Genomic DNA, 13,212 nt, shown 5'->3' on the forward strand with positions numbered 1-13,212 from the left:
AATTGTAATTAATTTGCATAAAAGGCTTTTAATTTTTTTTAATATCAAATTAATTGCAAGTAATGTTTATATAGTATTTTATTTACAAGCCCAATATTAATATTTTAAAAATTTTTCTGCTTTTCAACTTAAAGTTAACCCTTTTTTTTAAAGACAATAAAACAAATTAAAGGAATGTGTTAACTTGAAGTTGAAAAGCAGAAAAAAATTTAAAATATCAATATTGGGCTTGTAAATAAAATCCTATGTAAACATTACTTGCAATTAATTTGATATTAAATAATGTTAATTTAAAGTTGAAGAATTTAATTTGAGTAAAAAAATGTTTAATTTAAAGCTAAAAATATTAATTTAAAATAAAAAAGGAAAATTTGACGGAAAAAATCTATATAAAAATCGTATACTTTTCAAATGATCTTTCTTTTCTTTCTTCTAAGAAAGAACCAAGAACCAGCAAGCTCCAATGTGTTTCTTTACTTGAACCAATTCACCTGGTTTTTCTGACCCTCATTCATAGCTTTGGTTCCTCTTAAGTTTGGCTTTTGAAGTTTGAAACATAAGTAAAGCTTAGGTTACTCAGGACATAGTAAAAATTTGAGCACATAATAATAAACCTTTTCGAAAAAGGAGAATTTAAAAAGTTGCATTTTTGTAACTGATCACTCACTGATTATGAAAATTATAAAGTATTTGTCGAAAAGCTAGAATCGAGAAATTTTTAGTAGGTTTATTGTAAGCTAGTAAAAGAAAAATCTAAAAATAGTTGGTAGTCTCATCATCAAAATAATATATGTGAATTTTAGTTATCGGTTGTTCAATAATTGTTAACCAGTATCATCAAAATTATACGGCACTTCCGGTGTAGAGAAAAACGTGAAATTTGATACAAAGGTAGGCCATGCATTGTAAAAAAAATTAAAAATATGAAAATTACTATTATCTAAAAATTAGTACTTTTTTGGGGAGGGAGGATGTAGTCTAATCATCAAAATTATAAGGAACTACCGGTGTAGGGAAAAACGTGAAATTTGGTAAAAAGGTAGGCAATACATTGTAGAAAAAGATCAAAATATGAAAATTACTATTATCTAAAAATTAGCACTTTTTTGGGGAGGGGAGGAGGTAGTTTCATCATCAAAATTATAAGGCACTTACCGTAGAATTGTGATATGTTGGTACTTATACCAAAACCAAGACGACGTTCACGATGCTAAAGTGAACGAAAAAATACGATATCCCAACAAAACCCTAACCGTGAAAAAAGAGCCAAATTTCAGACCCCTCCAAAAAACTAGCCTATCAATGATATCTACACTGGCAAGTCTAATCTTTTTTTAGGTCGTAACCAGAGGAAAATCTGTGTTAGCACACATACTCCTGATGTTTCAATCCTCATTTATAAACTGGCCAAGTGTTAAGCAATATAAATTAAAAAACAGCGTTGCTCAGAAAATTAGGATTGAAGTGAGGTTGACCATGTAGATGTCTCTACATTGACAGGCTGACATTTTGGGAAGGAGTCTAGAACTTTTTTTTTGTGTGTGTTCTCTCTGGTTATGAATTAAAAAAGATCGGGATTGCTACTGTGCAGATATCATTATATTGTTAGGTTATTTTTTTTGGAGGGAGGTCTCAAACTTGACTCTTTTTCACTGTTAGTTTTTTGCTGGGATTTCACTTTACCCTGTAGTGAATTACGCCATTCATACCATCTAAAAATAATCGTGCCTTTTTTTTAACAAGATTTACTTTTATGTATTTTTAATTTTATATATTTTTAATGCTAATTCTACTTAATTTTCAAACGGTTGTGTACTAGCCCAATTATTAGTAATTTTTTCACAAAAGAAACTATTTAACGTTGTTTTACGACCTTTTACAAATAATTAGAGGGAAATTAAAGCAAATTACCACTGCCTTAAGCATATACGAAATATAATTTGCTAGGATAATTTTACTTTGCTGCTTCTAATTTGTTCTTAGTTAATTACAACAGATTACATAAAACGCTAAAAAAATAATGTTGTTTATCACTTATTATCCTGAAAAATTCAGTTTATGTTTTGGTATTTGGTAATGTACAAAACCAGTTGACGTATTTATCCACTGAAACAAAATATGAAAAAAAGAGTATTATGTTCGTATTTTGTCAATGATACCCCGCTACAAAAGACATATGCGATCAGTTTGAAATGATTGAGGATTGTTCTCTACCGCAGCGGGGCTTCCGTATAAATTAAGTCGGATGATTTCAAATAGTGAATATGCATCACCTCCAGCCGATTTTGTTTATGTACTTTTGTATCCTCTAAGTGCCCGCCTATAAATATTAACCTCTTGGGCCATTCAGAGATCTTTTCCCATTCATAAATAACGGAAGGCCAGTTTCCCAGACCCAAACACCCCATCGGGGCGGTTTCCGGCGAGAATTTGCCTCTTGGCTTTCACCTGTTGCCATTATGTCAAACCGCTCGCAAACCTCAAAACCAGAGATTAAATCTAGTAAACATCCGTGGAAGTGACAGAAGGGGGCTCGTTTGGGTTTTTGCCGTCTACACTATGACGGAATAAAATGTTAACTGCACTGCTTAACAAGGCGAAAGAAGAAAACGAGATCCCAGAGAATTATGAAGTTAGGATTTCTTAAGAAACCTATAATTAGGTCGTTTTCGATCATCCTGGTCTGCCTGACGTTGTTTGAATTTGTCTGCATATCTGTGGTATAGAAACTTAGCTTTCATTCAGTCCAATTCTGAAGTTAATTTGGAAGGCCAGAGTCACTAATGCGAATAAATAAAAAACCTAGAACTTCTATGCTGAAAGACAAAAAAGTGGAATATTTTAGAAATTTACAGCTTTTTCCCGTCAAATTAACTCTTTTCAACTTTGAATTTAACCCGTTTTAACTTCATAATTAACCTTTTTTAATTTCAAACTATTCCTTCTTAATTGTAAATTAATTGTTTTAAAGCATTAATGGTGTGAAATATAAGCGTATAAAATAAATTATATTTTCAAAGTCCAAATTATTGTAATATTTGCGAAATTTTGTAAAGAATAAAATAATCGCTCTTTTAGAAGATCAATTGCAAATAAAATGAAAAATTATATAAAATTAAGGATTCTCATTAAAAGATAGTTCTCACTCTTTCTTGATTTGAACTATCCGGATTTCAAGCTTTAAAGCTCATCAGAAGGTTGAAGGAGTTACAAACACGTCGACATGAATCATACGAGAATTTTTGAGTATGTATGAGTATGCAATAGTATTTTTTATCAATTTCTATAAAATTAAGGGTTCGTCTCTTAATTTGAGAATTTTTAAAAATATGAAACGATTATATTACCAAAGAATTTTTTTGTTTATGATTATTTATTATTAAAGAATTGACAAGAATGTACAACGGGTTTTTTCCTAAAATATGGCATGAAATTTAATAACTTGTAAAATTAAATATAAAAACAAACGAGTGATGTTTAGTGACAGTTAGTTAATGATTATTTAGAGACCGTGAGATGAGGTCGGTTGTGATGTATGTTAAAAAAAAAATTAATTAACACTCTCAACACGTCACACAACAGTGAAACATCTAACTGAATACATACACTTTGAGCCCTGAAGATGATCTGAATAAAGATCGAAACGTTGGCAAGAAATAATTTTTTTTCTAAATCTACATCACACCAGACCGCATCTCACGATCTCTACATAATAAAAAAAAAATATTTCTTAAAAATTCGAGGTTTTTAAAAATTAGAATAATTAGTTTATAAGGGGGCGGTGGCCTGAACGGTTAAGGCGTCGATAGGGCGATTTTGGAGTGGAATATAAGATTTTAGGGGTATTCACGATCTTTGTGTTAACCCTGCTAACTCTGTTAAGTCCTGTTAGATCGAGAAAAATGATGACGTGGAATTGTAAGAATCGGCTCGATCTAACAAGACACGGCCAATGTTAGATGTTAGGTCGAACAGTTAACCAACATGGCGGCCATGAATTTAACAGCTGCTTTTTGTTTAAACGTATTTTTATTTTTAAATACGCATTAATTAAATCAGACCAATACGTTTCTTTTGTTAATTTTGATCTGTCCTTATAACCTCATTCATAATAGATACCCTATCCTAAAGTTGTAGGCTGTTAGACGTTAGGATACAAGTTAGGTATGTCGGCACGAATTGAAGCATGTCATTTGTTAGTACTTTACGAGTGCATAGATAGCGTTTTGAATGAAAGAGTTTATTAATTTTCCTTTTTTACTATCTTCTGTCATCTTAAAATTTAACACAAAAGAAAACCGAAACAAACAACAAGCCGTCAAGGAATGTTATAGCTTAATTTTTGGTTCTACCAATCACCACGCGCAGCATAGCAGAAAAATTAACATTTAACATGCTAAGAAGAAGGGCGCGTTCATGATCTTACTGGACATTTCTCTATTTGAGTTAACATCTTACAAACATCGTGAATACCCCTATTGTCTAGGTTTGTGGAAAAGAAAATAATCTCCCAATTTTGTTCTTACAGGCTAGTCCTTTAGTCTATTTTTTTTGTCCCGATCTGTATAGAAAATTTATTTTATGGCAACTTACTTGCTCGCGGTGTTTTTAAATTTATATGATTGGTTTATTCAGTTTTAAACACTCTGAAGTGCAAAACAAGAGTCCGTAAAGTTTATAAGTGAAATAGGTTGCCACTGTTTTCTCTTGCTGTTCAATTCTTATTGCTTTTAGTTTAGCAGTTTAGAGTTTATTAGTATGGACCCTAAGCGGCTATAATTCGTAGGCGATTTTATATTCAATGCGGCACCCGAGGGTTGAGTCATCATCTTACATCAACCACTCTCAGTCCTTAGTGTTTATTTTTTTCTTTTAATCACGTTTGTCGTGGTTTTTTCTGAGCGGCATTTTAGGAATAAATCACAGACTCGTGCCACTAAGAGAAGTGCCCATTGTTCCACAGGCGTGGAGGGTTTATGGCAACACACCCGTTTTGAATAAGAAAACTTTTTTGACAATAATTCAGGAACTTTATGGTTGCGTGAAATGCCGACTAGGGTGGGCTCCTTCCAAAAAATATGTTGTCTTATTTTAGTTTTAAAAAAAAGGTAGATGAGCAATTTAAGACTAATCACCTTTCTTGAGGCTGAATAATTAATACTCAATAGCTTCTGGCTGCTGTGGACGATGTGTGAGACCATTTTTACAATATTTTTTTCAATTTATTATAAATTAAAATTATAAACAGTTCTAAGGTCCTTAAAGGTGTGCCTTTATGGTTCATTTAGGATATCGTTGACGGTATGAGTTTCAAGGAGTAAATTAGCCGTGAAAGCAAATCGAGCAGGTAGAAAACCTCTAGGTTTTCCATTTAGCTGGCGTCAACCTTTTAAAACGAGCCTCGCCGCACTGGCCGGTAATTTGTACCACTATTCATAATCCGGGTTTTTAAACAAACGGTGGCCGAAGCAGGAAATGGAACTGGAAGGAGAGCATCTGCTCCTGTTGATGTGAGTTTGTGCGGATGAGGGAGAAGGCGACGTCTGGGCCATGTCCCTGCTATAACTCAAGGGAAAATCTCTCCCTTCGCCCTTCCATTCGCCGTCCCTTCAGCCTCTCATCGTAGCCGTTGTACGCAAACAAATAACAAACTACCTGAACCTATTACATTTTATTTCTTATAGTACATTAGTCATTCTTTTTATTACGACATATTTTGAGTTTGGTCAGTTTCAGTCTAAGTTCCTATTTTTTCTTTAAGCTGCATTAAGTTTTTTTTTATGTTTATGCCGCGAAAATTATGTGGCGTGGTTTATCCACTATGAGGATGTCTAGTCGACTATGACTTTTGGCAGTAGAAAATAAGAAACTCGATTGTAAAATTCTGGAATAAATATCAACAGGGAACACCTGGACAAAAACTTGCGATCAAGGATAAAATATGGTACATGAAAAAAATGAAATTAATACAATTTATTTCTGACAAATTAATCCTTTTTACAAATTACCTTTTTAATTTCAAATTAATCTTTTCTAATTTTAAATTAACTCTTTTTTTATCTATTACGAAAAGTAAGATGTTATGAAAGCTAATAAAATAAAATTCCTGCATGTTTGCGATTTTTGTTTCAATATAAAACAATTGGGTTCTTAACATGATTTACAATTAAAATTGAAAGCTTTATAAAATTAAAATATAAAAATAAAATATTCTTCTAAAGCTTCCACATTTGTTCAAATATTTAACCAATTATTTTATATTTTAAAAAATCCCTTGAATTAATAGAAGAATCATTTGTGTTTATTAAACTATACATATCATTTTTAATCTTAATTATAAATATTTATCGTGGGGTCTTATAAGAGCAGAAATATTTTATATTTTTGAAAATTCTGAATTGTACAGGAATTTGACTTTACATGTTCATTTATAATGCTTATTATCTCCTAAAAAATTTTAAAAGCTTTAAAGAAAAGTTAAATTTTGAATTAAAAATGGTTAATTGGAAATTCAAAAGAGTTAATTTGGTGGAAAAATGTGTTATTTTCTAAATAAAAAATGGTTAATTGGAAGTTAAAAAAGAGTTAATTGGGTGGAAAATGTGTTATTTTCTAAAGGGAAAATGGTTTATTGGAAGTTAAAATGAGTTTTTTTGGTGGAAAAATGGTGTTATTTTCTCAATTGAAAATGGTTAATTGGAAATAAAAAGGGTTATTTAAACATTAAAAAAGCTAATTTTAAATTAAAAATAGTTAAGTAAAAGTTAAAAATTGTTAATTAGCCAGTAACAAGAGCTAAAAAATTATTTTATGTTTAAAAAATATTAGAAGAGACATTTGTGTTTTTATTAAATTATATAAATGTGAAATCTACTAATATCCAAGCTTAATTAAATTTAATTTAACTTTTTAAATTGTTTCGTAAATTATATATTTAAAAAAATNTATATAAGCAGAATTATTTATATTTTTACAAATGGTCAACTGAACAGGAATTTGACTTTACATGCTTATATTTCTTACCATCTCCTAAGATTTTCAAATGCTAAAAGAGTTAAAATGGTTCATTGTAAATTAAAAAGCATTAATTAGAAATTAAAAAAAGCTAATTTGGTGCAAAAATGAAATTAAAAAAGGTTTATTTGACGGAACAAGATTTAAGAAATATCTGTAAACGTTAGGGTTATAAACTGAATGAAGCAAAGCAAGCCCGCCACTGAAGATACTGAAACCAGACGTGTTTAAAAAGATTTTTTTAGTGCTGTAGAATGTGTTAATTTGAAACTAAAAAAAAGAGATTATTTTGAAGTTAAACAGGATTGATAGATAGATATTTAAAGAACATATGGCAATGCAAAAGTAGTTAAGAAAGTAAAGTCACTCTTGTCATACTACCCTGACATGGGATCCAACAATAACTTTTATTCGTTATTATTAATTAAAATTTCAAGGGGTTTTCCGGGATTCGAACCTAAAGCCTCTAGCATGGCATGTAATTCGAAAATCCTAAACCTCGGTACAACATTTAGAGACAATTTAAAAATCAAATTAATCAACTCACCTTACCCAAAACCATCAATCCTTAGCAATAAGAACTACCTTACAATCGTAAAATTGCTCCCTGCCATTCAACAAAAAACAAAAACACAAAACAACATTTGGAAGGAAGCAAGTATAAATTGTGTATGCTGTAGTTGTTGCTGTTTTGTATATGTGTTTTTCTTATAAAAGTGATTCATTTCATTTTGCCTGAGTAGCACATAGTTTATTTCAAGCGTTTCTGGATGGCCTGAGACAGCATGTAATTTTCTTAACTATTGTGCTGCTATTGCTAGTTACATTTTTTTGATAAAGACCCTAAAAAAACTATTGCAAAACTCGACCAGAAAGTAAAGACAAGTAGAACTTATATTTAACGAATTAGAATTTGATTTACGATCTGTTAAGGTTAGGATTATAAGCAGGGTACGGCAAGACAAACCCACCACTTAATATATCGAAACGCGTCTGGCAGATTAAACACCGAAAATAATAAAAGCAAAATGGTCAGAAAGGAACAAACGATAGGTAGAAGAAATCTCGCAATATTTATAGTTTTTTTTTAATTTTTAAGAAAAGAACACTTTTTACAAAGAGAAAAACCAACGATAAAAGAAATAAAAAGGTACCAAAATGATCGGATATGACCAAACGATCATTACCCCGCAAACAGGAAGAGGAAATTTGACAATGTCCTTGTTAGGCTCTCTCCCATTTGCTGTCGATATTGTCTTTTTAACATTTACGAAATTCCTTGTGTCTTAATAAACCGTGTGTTAACAACGAATTGTTATGATGATTTGTCCAATTTTGATAACTTGAAAGTACGTCCTTTGTATTTTAATTTGATAACTGCGTGTGTAATAGTTGTCATTGTAGGTTGATATTGCTTGTGTCTCGTGATTATTTTTCACTGACCTGTGATTCATTGTTGTTTGTGTGGCTTCTAATTTGAGCTATTTTCTGCCAGTGTGGTTTGAATCAGCACGGTAGATGTTCACACACGCCTTCCAAACTAGGTAGGCCAGTTACATTTTCCAGATTAAACCCATAAAAAACTATTAAACAACAATGAGAAAACGAAGAAAAATATATGACTATTTATCAAATACTAATTGCTAAGATTTAGGAAATATCTGTTGAGGTCAGGGTTATATGCAGGGTGAGGCAAGAAAAACCGACTAGTTAAGATATAAAAAGGAATCTGATAGACGATACCATTGAGATAGGAAGACAAAAATGATCAGAAAGAAATTAAAGTTCATCAGTAATTTCAATTAATTAATCTTTATGTAAGGCATTGATTGAGATAAAAAAGTCGGTGTCACGAGCAGGATTCGAACCCAAGACCTTCGGCTAAATACGCCGCTGCTCTACCACTTAAGCTAACGCGACATCGATCCTCTCGGACACCAACTCTCCATCTAAATCTACAACCGATCGAATTTTCCTTCCCTTCATCAATAATCTTTATTAAATAATAATTCTAATAATATAAAAAGATACTTTTGACACTTTCCAGCTAGTTAAATATGAAGGTTGTTCCCCTAAAAAACTATTTAATAAACAATTAGAAAGCACGAAAAAATAAATGACTATTTATTGAAAGTTTAGGTCAGAAAAAACCTAACTACAAGTTCGTACAAGAAATCTCGTAGTAATTATAATACTCCTTATTAAATAAGCACAAGAAAAGTACACTTTTTGACACTTTCCAAACTTACATTTTCCAGATTAACCCTTTAAAAATTATGTATATATAAGGAAGAATTGGCAAATTATCGAATTGATAGAATTTAGGAAACATTTATTGAGATCCGGGGTATAAGCAGGATGAGGCAAACCTAAGTTTTCGAAACGCATCTGACAGACCAAGACACCGAGAATTGAAAGCTGAATTTTTCAGAAAAGACTTAACTGACTAAAACTGGTTCGATGCCTTGCTCTCAATAAATATAATAATCTTTAGTGAAGAAACATAAAAATTAGGCTGTTATTATCAGTGAGGATGTATAATATATGTTATACCCACTACTGAAGAAGGCGAATCGCATCTGACAGACAAAAACAGCGAGGTTTGGAGGACCAAAATGTTCGGAAACGACCAAACTTGGACCATCAAACTGTCAAAATGTTGTCTCTTTTATATTTAGGAAAATAATTTTTCACTTACAATTTATCTTTTAAAAAGTAATTGTCATAAATCATAACGATTTGTCCAATTTGTGGTTGAGGTAGATGTAAAGTGTACATTAATATAATAGAGAGTATTCTTGGAATTATTCTAAATTAGGTTCACACTTCCCATTCTCAGATGTGATTCCGTAATTAAAAGTTTCCTAGTTAACCCAAAATTTCAATTTGCGCACTCGGAGCCAAACGGCTTAACGCTCATCTAGATAATCCGGCGCCTAGTTAATACATTGGCGTCGAACAGAATGCTTATGAGGTTTCGAGAGAGGATTAGAAAGGTGCTCAACGATACGGCGAACAGCAACCCCTTGATTAACCGGTGACGGTTTTCTTTTTTGACATATTGAAACGGAAGCCTACGGCTACCGGGGCGGCCGGGGGCCCGGGGCGAAATGTGTACCCCCGAAGATGGAAGCCGTTGTAAACCTCGGGGGTGTACAAGAAGCGGCTAAGGCAACAAGGAGGCAATCTGTTTGGAACAACAAAGTCCAAAATTACTTGAAGGTCCTGAGGCCTGAGCTGCCGCTTGCGCACGCCAACTAATGAAATTATTCTGGTAATTAGGGTCCTTGTTGTTTTATTATATAGCGCCCTTTGGAATTACATATAATTTAACCGATTCAATTTGGATTACACGCTCTGGAGGATTATCCCACGGGAGCAATAACCGTTTCTCTCTTGTTCTACCCTTAAAAAGTAATGTTTTTTCTTTTTCTTTACTTTATTTTATAGCGGTACTTCGTCTCCTTAAACATTCTCGTCCTGGTATTATCTTAAATTGTAATTTAATTTATAGTTTGGTCATTTCTAATCATTTAGGTCTGTCTATCCTCACTGCGATTCACATTAAAAATAAGCCTTTACATTCGGCCGACTGTGAAATAAAATACTCCGTTAAAGAAGCTTTTTATATTTATAACAGCTTTAAAAAAACCTGAATTTATCACCTTGACTAAAATGGTAAAAAATGGATGTAACATCTCTTCAACATATAATTTTAAATCATCTACTTTTGGACTTTATATTTTACGTTTTTATGTATTATTAAATTCACTATTTTCGTGGTCCGCGTGACCAATTTATATATTATATTCACATGAAATTTTCGTTTTTATTATTTTAGTAATCAATGTAAATATTAGGTTATTTCCTGTTTTTTACAGTAAGGGACGGTCATGAAGTCATTACTTGAATTTCATTATTAGAAGTATCGACACTTTTTACTTACGCAAACTTTAGATCAAGTTATGATCTTGAAGAAGAAAGCAAATTTAGTTTACACTAAGTTTTCGACTTATTTTGAGGTCATCATCAGGATTAAAACAGCCTTAAATATGTCTAAAGATTGACAAGTGTTATTAAAAACTTAAATATGTTAATCTGTAGACATATGTAAGGTTGCTTTGCACTGATGATGACCTTAAAATGGGTCGAAAGCTTGGCAGTAGCAACTAAATTTGCTTTATACTTCATGACCATACAAATCCAGACTACTTGTATTGGGTTGTCCGGAAAATAATGCAGGATTTTGGTATTAAACAAAAAAAAAGAAACTAGTTACTTTAAAGCAATGTTCTTTAATCAAAATAANCATTCATACAAATGAGTAATCCTGTAAACGTAAACAGAATATTTTATATAGATTTTTTTTAATGAAAACTTAAAATCCTGCATTATTTTCCGGACAACCCGATATTTTCTTTCTGGAAGTGTCCTCTAAAGAGACCTATTCTTCTACTAAGTATCCCAAAGTTTTTGTAAGTATCAAGCACAGCGGTCATACCATGGACTAGAGAAGTTTTAGATCGTATTTATTGCTAAGAAAGGAAGCACAGTCAAATGTCTTGCTAAGAGACATCATGTCACTATTTTTTTCGGAGGTGTCCTCTAAACAGACATATTTTCCGAAATTTTCCAAAAAATCAAGCAGTGACTTCTTTCTTAAAGTCAACTTTTGGAGGGTCGAGCCATAGTAAGAATAAACAATTTAAACTTAAACTGAATTCATGAAATGAAAACCATATCATATAGAAAAGAAGATTTGATAGGAGAGAGGGAAAGTTAACAAATGCACTGAAACTCTAAATTCAATAAATAAATAATTTTAAAGACTATTAGATGTCGTTTTTACACTAAGAGATCGTTTATGCTAGCTGAAAAATAAAAACAATAATCTGGCCTGCCTTCTACTCAGAGGATTCTGTAGTGTTATAGACGAGGAGACTATAGGACGACACGACAGTGCCCTTGTCTTTTATTTAGAGTGTCCTCTAAGTAGACGTGTTATATACGTAAAAAATAAATCTTCCATGTCGGTGCAGCAAAGGAAGTGCCCCCTCATCAAAGGAGTCCTTTATAGGTTTCAATGTACTTTTAACATTTTTACATCTATTAATTCTATATTTTTTGTTTGTATTGATTAGCTCCACAATTTATTTTCCACTCTTGAGCATAAATTCGAGTATGAACGCGTTTCTTTTATTGGTCGCCTGTGCAACAAGGTATATCAGTGTTTGGGGGCTGGTTTCCGACGTTTCCGTCTGGAGAAACCGACTTGTGAAATAAAACCATTAGAAAATTGTTAAACTACTCTTAGTACAACTGAGAGTGCAGTTATATATACAAGTGCATAATTTCGAAACCCTTTGACATGGAAAACGTAAAAAAGCTCGATTAATGGGAACCTCATCACAGAGTGGCATCAGTTGAAGCACATGAGATTCTTGCTAGGCAAAAAATCCCAACCTTTTTTTCCAACGGATAATAACTTGCGATGAAAAAAAAATTGTATGTGATAGGCTGCGTTGATCTGAGTAAAAAGGACAGAGCACATGCCAAAAAATAAATTTAAACCCAAAGATACTATGCTGGAGTAAACAATATTATTTTCTTAAAAGTGAGATCACATCTACAACCTACTTATTTGATCAAATATTTCAAAAATTTAGCAAAAAACTGCATGGTTAAAATGGAATTCGTGTTTCAAAGGAGAATAAATAAAAAGAGCTAGGCTAATATTATCTCCACACTCACCCGATTTTCATCAATTAAAAATTTTTTACAACTTCATTAAAGTAAAATTGATTTGAAAATTATTCACAGGGCCAAAAAAGCCTTCTCTGACTCTATTTAACAAGTTTTTGAATAAAATGGTTTCGATTTCATAAAGTGTTTTTATAAAAAATAATTTAAGGTTCTCTAGCACTTCCTTCTTCACCTGCATTTTATAAATAAACTGTTTTTTGTTTATGCTAGGTTAAATGATTATTTTATAGCAGCTTTTCTACTCAGGGAGTAGTGATCGCTTTTCGGAGAAAGAACTGTGTTTTCCCCAAAATTTTCTGTTCAATCATTCTCTAGTAGACGAATTTTACTTTCATACTAATCCATTATATTTAGTGGTCTTTGTCCAGATTACTTCTTTCAATCAATTAATCTTTTTATGTGAGGTTTTGGTTGAAATTAAAAAGTTAGTATCAC

At 31.9% G+C, this 13,212-nt stretch overlaps 1 protein-coding gene across 2 annotated transcripts in view; it reads left to right on the forward strand.

Moving 5' to 3' along the window:
- The window catches only part of LOC106668283 (homeobox protein araucan-like), a 146,310-nt gene that overhangs the window by 67,077 nt on the left and 66,021 nt on the right, over positions 1-13,212 (forward strand). The window lies entirely within an intron of this gene.

Source organism: Cimex lectularius, unplaced genomic scaffold (assembly GCF_000648675.2).
Source record: "Cimex lectularius strain Harlan isolate CLEC.00 unplaced genomic scaffold, Clec_2.1 scaffold85, whole genome shotgun sequence".
Lineage (NCBI taxonomy): Eukaryota > Metazoa > Arthropoda > Insecta > Hemiptera > Cimicidae > Cimex > Cimex lectularius.